Genomic DNA, 8,307 nt, shown 5'->3' on the forward strand with positions numbered 1-8,307 from the left:
CAGACGAACCTGGCCGAGGGTTAAAATAAAGATTGCTATTTTTCTAAACTCTGTGCCTTTATATGATCTTAAATACACATTTTTAGATTTTTATTCCGACAAACAAATTTTTTTGACATTAATTTCGACGAATGAACCGATTTTCTAAACTTTTAAAAATCCGATTCTATCTTCCTTGAAATTTGTTGTTTGTTTAATATTGCTTAACTATATATCGCTCATTTGCTGCAAGACAGGCATAACTCAAAAAACGTGATTTTTGAGTTAATGATGTACGATTGTTCGCTATAATAGACCTCATGTTGCATAAAAATGCCTATGAATACCTCTTACACACTCTAATTGAGAAGCGGCAGAAGTTCCTCTGTCACATATAAAGTGTGAGTAAATTTAAAACTTAAAACGCATTTTCTGCAAAATCGATTTTTTGAGTTATGTCCGTATTGCAGCAAATGAGCGATATGTTTCTAGTAAATAATTCATAATAAAGAATTTTTATTGAATATATTGAAATACATGCATATAGGGTTTTAGTAACACGAAACGGGTAAAATTGAGAAAATACAATTAAAATGTTAAAATATAGTTTTGTTGTTATTGAGGACCCCACCTAAAATCTTATGAGCAACGTTTTTGTAGAACATTGCGAAGATGACAAATCGCATCTAATTGGAGTCAGGTTTCATAAATTAAGGACGAAAAGGACATACGAGAAATCCAGTTAGAAGGAAGTGACTGCAATTTGACATATTCGGAACTATATTGTATCATACGATATTTCCAGTATTTTGGCTACTCAGTTGCATGCAATCCATCTGGCATTTTGAGTAGGTTTTAACTAATTTGGGGTGCAAATAACTATTTTTGATTCTCCCTGGGTATCAAATTTCGGGTACCCTTATATAACGGTACCCATACATACAAGAGATGCTAATATATACAATATCCTAGATAGAAAAGACCTATCATCTTTAGAAGACCTCTGAAATTTAATCGGGCGAAATTAAATGTTTGATCTACATAGATATCTGAGCCCATTTAAAATGTAATACTCATACCATTCTGAAATCTATGAAAAATTCCATGTCAATCGGGGGACTTGGATTCTATGGTGTATAATTTGTTTGAAACCGAGAATTATTTACGTATGTATGTATGTAAATCTGAACCTAATTGAGCAACCGTCACATATACCATTTGGTATGATGTTGTCCACAATTGTAGCTCGTGTACACCTAAGTCTGTTTTTACACGGTCTTTTTGTACACGGTTTGATATAACACGGTTTGAAAATTGAATATTTTTAATTTTTTACACGATTTTATTCCATTTAGCACGATTTGAAATTTTATGTACAGTGAGTGTAATAAGTATTTTGCCTCAATAAAAATTTGAAAAAATTCCAATATATACGCCTAAAGCCAGCAAAATAAAGATGTAAAATGAATTATGTATGATGGAGTACGTTTGTGGACATATTTAGATCGTATTTCTGCAATAATCACAGCGAAAGACCTATTGGTCTCGAAGATATCGGCCGAAATATATAATAACCCAAAAATGTTTATCACAAAAAAGTATTTTGCTTTTTATTATTATTTTAGAAAAAATTGTTACATAGAACACGTTTGGTCTTTTTATAGTTACAATTGCGGTTAACCACATACTATAAGTGATTTGGCAACGATTCCAATAAACCAAGGCATTTTTTTCGCGAGTATTTTCTCACACTTACGTTCAATACATTCTCCAGCTATATTTCATTCAATATTTGGCAATTTTTCGTCCCAATCTCTAAATCAGAGTATTAAATATAGTCGTCGCGGCTTCAAAACATCCTAAATATGTTAGGAATAATAAAAAGGAGGTTTTACAAAATATTTCGCGAGCACAGGACCTTAAAAATTATTAAAACCAAGATCCGACAAACAAATTATTTAAAAAAATATCGCGAACCCCCATTTTTCTAACTTTGAAAACTTTATGGTTCATTTTTACTTATTTAGGAACCAAAATATACGATGAAAATAGCAATAAGGAGGTCAAATTCAAAGATATGGACGGTTTTCTGGCAATAGTAATACATCTTATTTCGACAATAAATAGATCGACCCGTTTATTCCCTACTGCATTTTATTCGCAACTGATGGTGTTAATCGGAGATAAAATATAGAATGTGTATTCGCCACCAGCAACCGCAGTTTTTCAAAAGACAATAGGATTTGACGAATAATGATGTTTTCTCCCAACTTCATGTATTGTTTTTTATTACTATTGCTTTAGAACTGTTCATATCTTTGAATCTGACCCCCTTATTGGTATTTCCATTGCATATATTGGGTTTCGCGAATTTTTTTTAAATAATTTGTTTGTCGGAGTTTGATTTTAATAATTTTTAAGGTTCTGTCCTCGCGTTATATTTTGCAAAACCTCTTTTTTATTATTCTAAACATATTTGGGATGTTTTGAAGCCGTAATGACTATGTTTAATACTTTCATCTTAAGATTAGGACGAGAAAATTCCAAATATTAAATGAAATACTGATAGAGAATGTATTGAATAGAGCAACCGTCACATATACCATTTGGTATGATGTTGTCCACAATTGTAGCTCGTGTACACCTAAGTCTGTTTTTACACGGTCTTTTTGTACACGGTTTGATATAACACGGTTTGAAAATTGAATATTTTTAATTTTTTACACGATTTTATTCCATTTAGCACGATTTGAAATTTTATGTACTTAATTTTTTTTTTTTGTCATATTTATTTTTTGTGAAGTATGTTTATATCACAAAAAAGTATTTATGAAGGAAAAAAGTCTGAAACCAGGGATAGTATCGATAGTTTGCGAACACTAGCTTAAAGATTTAAGTGAATTCCCCTTTAGTGCGTACAAACAATTTTTACTGGTCAAAGCAAATGTGAATAGCACTAATTTAGGGGAATTCTCTTTTTTAAACGGTTTCTTCTGGAACCAATCTACCGTGTAAAAACAGACTTATGTGTATATGGAACAGAAGACATAATCTCCTCCTTGAACCATTTACATTAAATAAGACGAAAATACATTTGGGAGGTATATCTAAATATAACCCGATTTTTGCAATTTTTCCTCTATCTGACAAATACTGGGAGTTTGGTGCGCCATTTTATTAAAATCGGAAAAAAAAAACTATGTATATGGGAGCCATATCTTAATCTGAACCGATTTCATCAAAACTTCACAAAGATTAAACGGGACCTAATTCAGTACGATGTGCAAAATTTTATTTCAATCGGACAATCCTTGGGAGTTTGGTGCGTCATTTACATAAAATCGGGCCAAACTATATATGGGAGCTTTATCTAAATCTGAACCGATTTCAACAAAACTTTACATACATTAAACTGGATCTAATTCAGTAGGCAGTGCACAATTTTGTCTCAACGGGACAATCTTTATATGGGAACTATATCTAAATCTGAACCAATTTTCTCAGTCTATTTTCGCTGGCTGTAGTTTCGATGTGTCTGAAATTTGACATACAGTGTTTTTGAAATACATATATATGAAAATTAACAATATAGGTCCATGTTTTGAGATATCCCCCATATAAGGGTAACCCTTCATTGCCAGTATATCGAAAGTTTTTAATTGAAGTGGCTATAAATGGGCATATCGTAAAGCGTTTTTACAGGAATTATTCAATTAAGGTTAATTTTTTAAAATAGCCCCCATACAAATTTTCCGTTTAATTTCCAACAATATTTCTTAGAGTAGGAACAATCTACTTAATGTAGAAATTAGCCCCGGCCCCGACCGATATAGGGTATTTTTAATGCATACCACGTGGTAGTGGATGTGAAATGTTCGAACCGTCAAAACTTATCGACGTTTTTATTGTTTTTTCATAAAACTGAAAAGGTGTAGAGTATCTTACTGTCAAAAACTCCCACTTTCTAATATATGTTTAAGTAATTTTTATTTTTATTTCATTTGTTTTGAATTTTAAATATTTGATTTGTCTTCTTCTAATTTGATGTGTCAACAACAATTAATCTATCAAAGTATTGGGGGTTTTTTATTTTGTCTCGAAGAATTGCATTGTTTTCATTTCTTTAATTGTCAATTGTGTCAAAGTATGGACAATCTTTTGTTATTTGTTGTTATTATTTTTTTTTCTTCTAAGAAATGTTCCAACAATGCAAAACAAATCAATCAATTGTTGCGTTTAGAATTTTAATTTGCCATCGATGAGTCATTCTGAGCTGTTCGAATGCATTTCTTCGCTGTGAGAGTTCGTTTTATTTGTTGTTGTTGTTTGCGTTTCTTATTTTTGCAATAAAATAAATACTTAATGAAATGATTTATTTATTAGACGAAATGTCTCATGCCAAAGAAAAATAAATTTAAATTCAAAGTTTTTTTTTTAATGGCAATGGTTGATGGTTGTCGTAGAAAGGAGGAAGGAATAAAATGTGTTGGTAATTTTAATTGAAACATATGTGGATATATAATTTTTTATTGCATTTGCGTTCCAAGACAAACCACATGTTTTATTTTATAACTTGCAACACTTTGTGGGGATTTTCCAAACAAAAATGATTATAGTTATTGCGTTGTAGTCCTATACACATATCTCCTTTTGGAATATTGCATATGTTTGTAATTATTAAGAATTGACCATTCGCATATTAACTCTGCAACCAAATTCGTTGCAATTTATTTTCCGAACTATTTAATGATAACTGAATTAAATTAACCAAAAATGCCCAGTCATTGCCTGTGCAGCATCCCAACCAAAAAGTCAACGACTTTATGATAACCTCACCCTCTAGTAATTAATGTCATTTAGCAGTAATCATAATATAAGCAAATTTATTAACACCTTTATTTATATTATTTTTTTGCGGTAGGTATAAGTTATTGTCACCGCACAAAGCAATATATATTTAATAAGTTATTAATATTTATAGACATAACGAGCAGAGATGTAGCCCAGATGACGAGTTATTCACCTGCTATAACGAGATACATCTAGCTACGTTTCTGTTCGTTTTTTGAGGTTTTTGAACTTAGCCATGTGGCGATTTAAAATAAAAATATCATATTCTTGTCGCGCGATGTCATCATAAATATAAACATAAATAGTGTTGACAGTTATTAGGTGCTAAAATTTCCAATAGCTCTCAAATTAAAGGGCGTGCAATTCGACGAAAGCTATAATTTTTCTTTATTTTTTCAAACATCATAATGAGAATGTTCAACAACTACTATTATTTACACGATGAACAATGACAACAACAACGACAAGTAACACAACATTTATAGAGTGTTGACATATTAATTAGATGTTAACAACATTGCAATTTTATGTATGTTTTTTATAGTTCTCAGGGTTCGCGTTGTTGTAAGATTGTGGGGTATTATTAGTGAATACCACAAATTGTCAATATACAGAGATTCATATGAAAATCGATTACGAATTTTTGAAAATTAATAGAGATGAGCAGGGGGTAAATACCCAAAGGGTAAATACCCGCTAAATTGGGTAAATACCCGGTTAATTTGGGTAAATACCCGGTTAATTTGGTAAATACCCAATTGTGGGTATTTACTATATTGAATCGGTAATACAACATCTTACACCTTAAAAATGTTATCAAATCGATTTAGAATGGATAGTTTTACGATACTTTAAATATGTGAGTAAATACTTAGTTAAATACCCGAGTTTTTACCCAAAAATTGGGTATAAACTCATTAACTGCGGAACCACTTGACATAGGCGGCCAAAATTTTGCATACATGTTTTTAATGTCAAAGCAAATATAGAAATCCAAACATACATTAAGTTTTTGTGTTATGACACATTTTACAACCACATTGTCTGTAATTTGGCACAGAGTGTTCTTTTACGGTACCAAATGTTCACGCAAAAATTTATGTATGTACCGAAAAAGAACACTCTGTGCCAAATTACAGCCAATTTGGTTGTAAAATGTGTATAATAGACAAAAATAGCTTAAATCGGGAGATACGGTTATATGAGGGCTATATCAAAACTTGGACCCAGGGATTTCTATGTTTGCTTTGACATTAAAAACATGTATGCAAGCAAATTTTGGCCGCCTATGTCAAGTGGTTCCGCAGTTAATGAGTTTATACCCAATTTTTGGGTAAAAGAACGTATTTTTCAAGTATTTACCCACGTTTTTAAAGTATCGTAAAACTATCCATTTTAAATCGACTTGATAACAGAAACCCGGAAATAGGCTGTAAGATGTTGTATTACCGATTCAATATAGTAAATACCCAAATAAATCCCGCAAATGGGTATTTACCCGCAAATGGGTATTTTCCCGGTAAATACCATCTCTAAAAATGAAGGATACAAAAGTAGCCTGTAATAGTCAAACAAAGATGTAACGCTTTGTTCTCATCAACTTTAGGGTTACCAGAAAGAAAATAATCGTTACACCATAACTCAAAAACTTAATGTATGTTAAATTTGACCTTCTGGGCTCCTTATATACTTGTCAATGACTTTCATCCGCATAAGAAATTTTGCACAACATGAAAAGGTATTCCTAAAAACATACACACTATATTTAAAACTAATCCTCGGAAATTCTCGCTTATAAAAAACTTTACTTTAAATTCCACGATTCCTATCCACAACATCCTTGAACCATTGCATTCATAACCAGTAAGAAAAGTTCAAAACATTGGGTACATACAAGAGATGCTCATATGTAAAATATATTTTGGATAGAATAGACAAATATGCTATTTGTAGGATCATTGGAATGGAATTGAACGAAATTACATTATTATAAATCGGACGAAAATATATATGGGAGCTATATCTAAATCAATCTAGGCCTTCAAACGGCCAATGAAACCGTCCGGAGATTTTGGTGGCCATTGTGCGCTGGAAATGAAGCGAGGAACCTCATTTTGTAACTATACCCAAGGCTTCAATACACCCTCCAGAATATTTTCGCGACAATATTCGGTATTAATTCTGATGTCGCCGTCGATTAATACGAGCGGAGAGCGAACATCGGCTGTTATGGCGGTCCACACCATTACCATGGCCGGCGCTTGATTTCTGGTGGCCACCCGAAGGTGCACATTTTCCGCTGACTTCTTTGGCAAGTAAATACGATCATTTTGTTTGTTTACAAACTGCTGGATAACGAATGGTTTCTCATCGGAGAGTTATTTTGCTTTCTGTTGCGGTGTAAGTTCATGCACTTTTTGGAATTTCAATGCACTTTTTGCCGAATGGAAAATTGCGATATGTTCAGCTCACGAGCCATTTTTCGGCCACTGCAACGCGGGTTTCGATCAAGACGATTCTTTACTTTTTGAACCATTTCGGCTGATGTTGCTGCATTCTTTCGTCCACTTCCTTGACTACGCTACCGGTATCACGGTAACGAGCGTTGGTACGAGACTCAAACGATTTATTCCCATTTAAAGGCTTCAGTGATCTAACGATAGCCACATGTGGTTTTCCAGCCAAATACAACGAAATCACGCTTGAATTCCATCACGAATAACTTTTTCTGGAAAATTCTCACCAAAATGCTTTTGTACGCTTGTAAATAATATAATGAGCTGTCACTGGAATAATTTTAACATCTGTCGGACGAGTGGCTTAGAAATGATAGACGTCTGAAGTTGGTTGCAGTTTGGTTCAAATCCGATAGTCCGTTTACATGGCATAATAAAATTAATTTTTGGCACAATGTTTGTGGCGGAGGTGCCAGAAGGTGTGGACCGATATTCCCCATCTTCGACCTTGTACTAAATTTGTAAGAAATATTAAAATAGGCAAAGTTTGGAGAAAATCGGTCGTTTCCTTCGAGAGTTATCATGCGGAGGGACAGACATTTGCAAATCGGCTCCAAATTCTCTGAAACGGATAGGGTCCAATGAAACAAAGGGTATATGGGAAATTACAAAAATCTTTTAAATTCCTTGAAGCTGAGGTTTGCAAGGTTATAACTCGCGAAATATGAACATATTGCATATAATTTAAATTCAATTCTATAAAATGAAGTGTTCTTATCAAAATCTTGAAATTTTGGTAATAAATAATAAGTTGCGTGGAAGCTGTGATGGTGGTAATGTAAAAAAATGGGTAAAAATGTGTTGAAGCCAACGAGTTTTTTTGTGTTCGTTCCCGATTTGTGGCTAAACTACACAACGCACACACATGTGATCAGTGACTAAGTTGCAGAATACCCCATGGACAATATGGTTCTAATGTATGATTTTTCGATATAATCACTGCAACCACCCAAAATGGATG

At 32.9% G+C, this 8,307-nt stretch overlaps 1 long non-coding RNA gene across 1 annotated transcript; it reads right to left on the reverse strand.

Annotated features, from left to right (window-relative positions):
• Window positions 1-7,261: 7,261 nt before the first annotated feature.
• LOC133324402 (uncharacterized) lies at window positions 7,262-7,686 on the reverse strand. The gene is made up of 2 exons (XR_009754122.1): window positions 7,489-7,686; window positions 7,262-7,319 (listed from the first exon to the last, which is right to left on the reverse strand). It is a non-coding gene; the product is annotated as an uncharacterized LOC133324402 (long non-coding RNA).
• Window positions 7,687-8,307: the final 621 nt, after the last annotated feature.

Source organism: Musca vetustissima, unplaced genomic scaffold, assembly GCF_032173495.1.
Source record: "Musca vetustissima isolate MV318-11 ecotype Yass unplaced genomic scaffold, APGP_CSIRO_Mvet_v1 utg21725, whole genome shotgun sequence".
In the NCBI taxonomy this organism is placed as follows: domain Eukaryota; kingdom Metazoa; phylum Arthropoda; class Insecta; order Diptera; family Muscidae; genus Musca; species Musca vetustissima.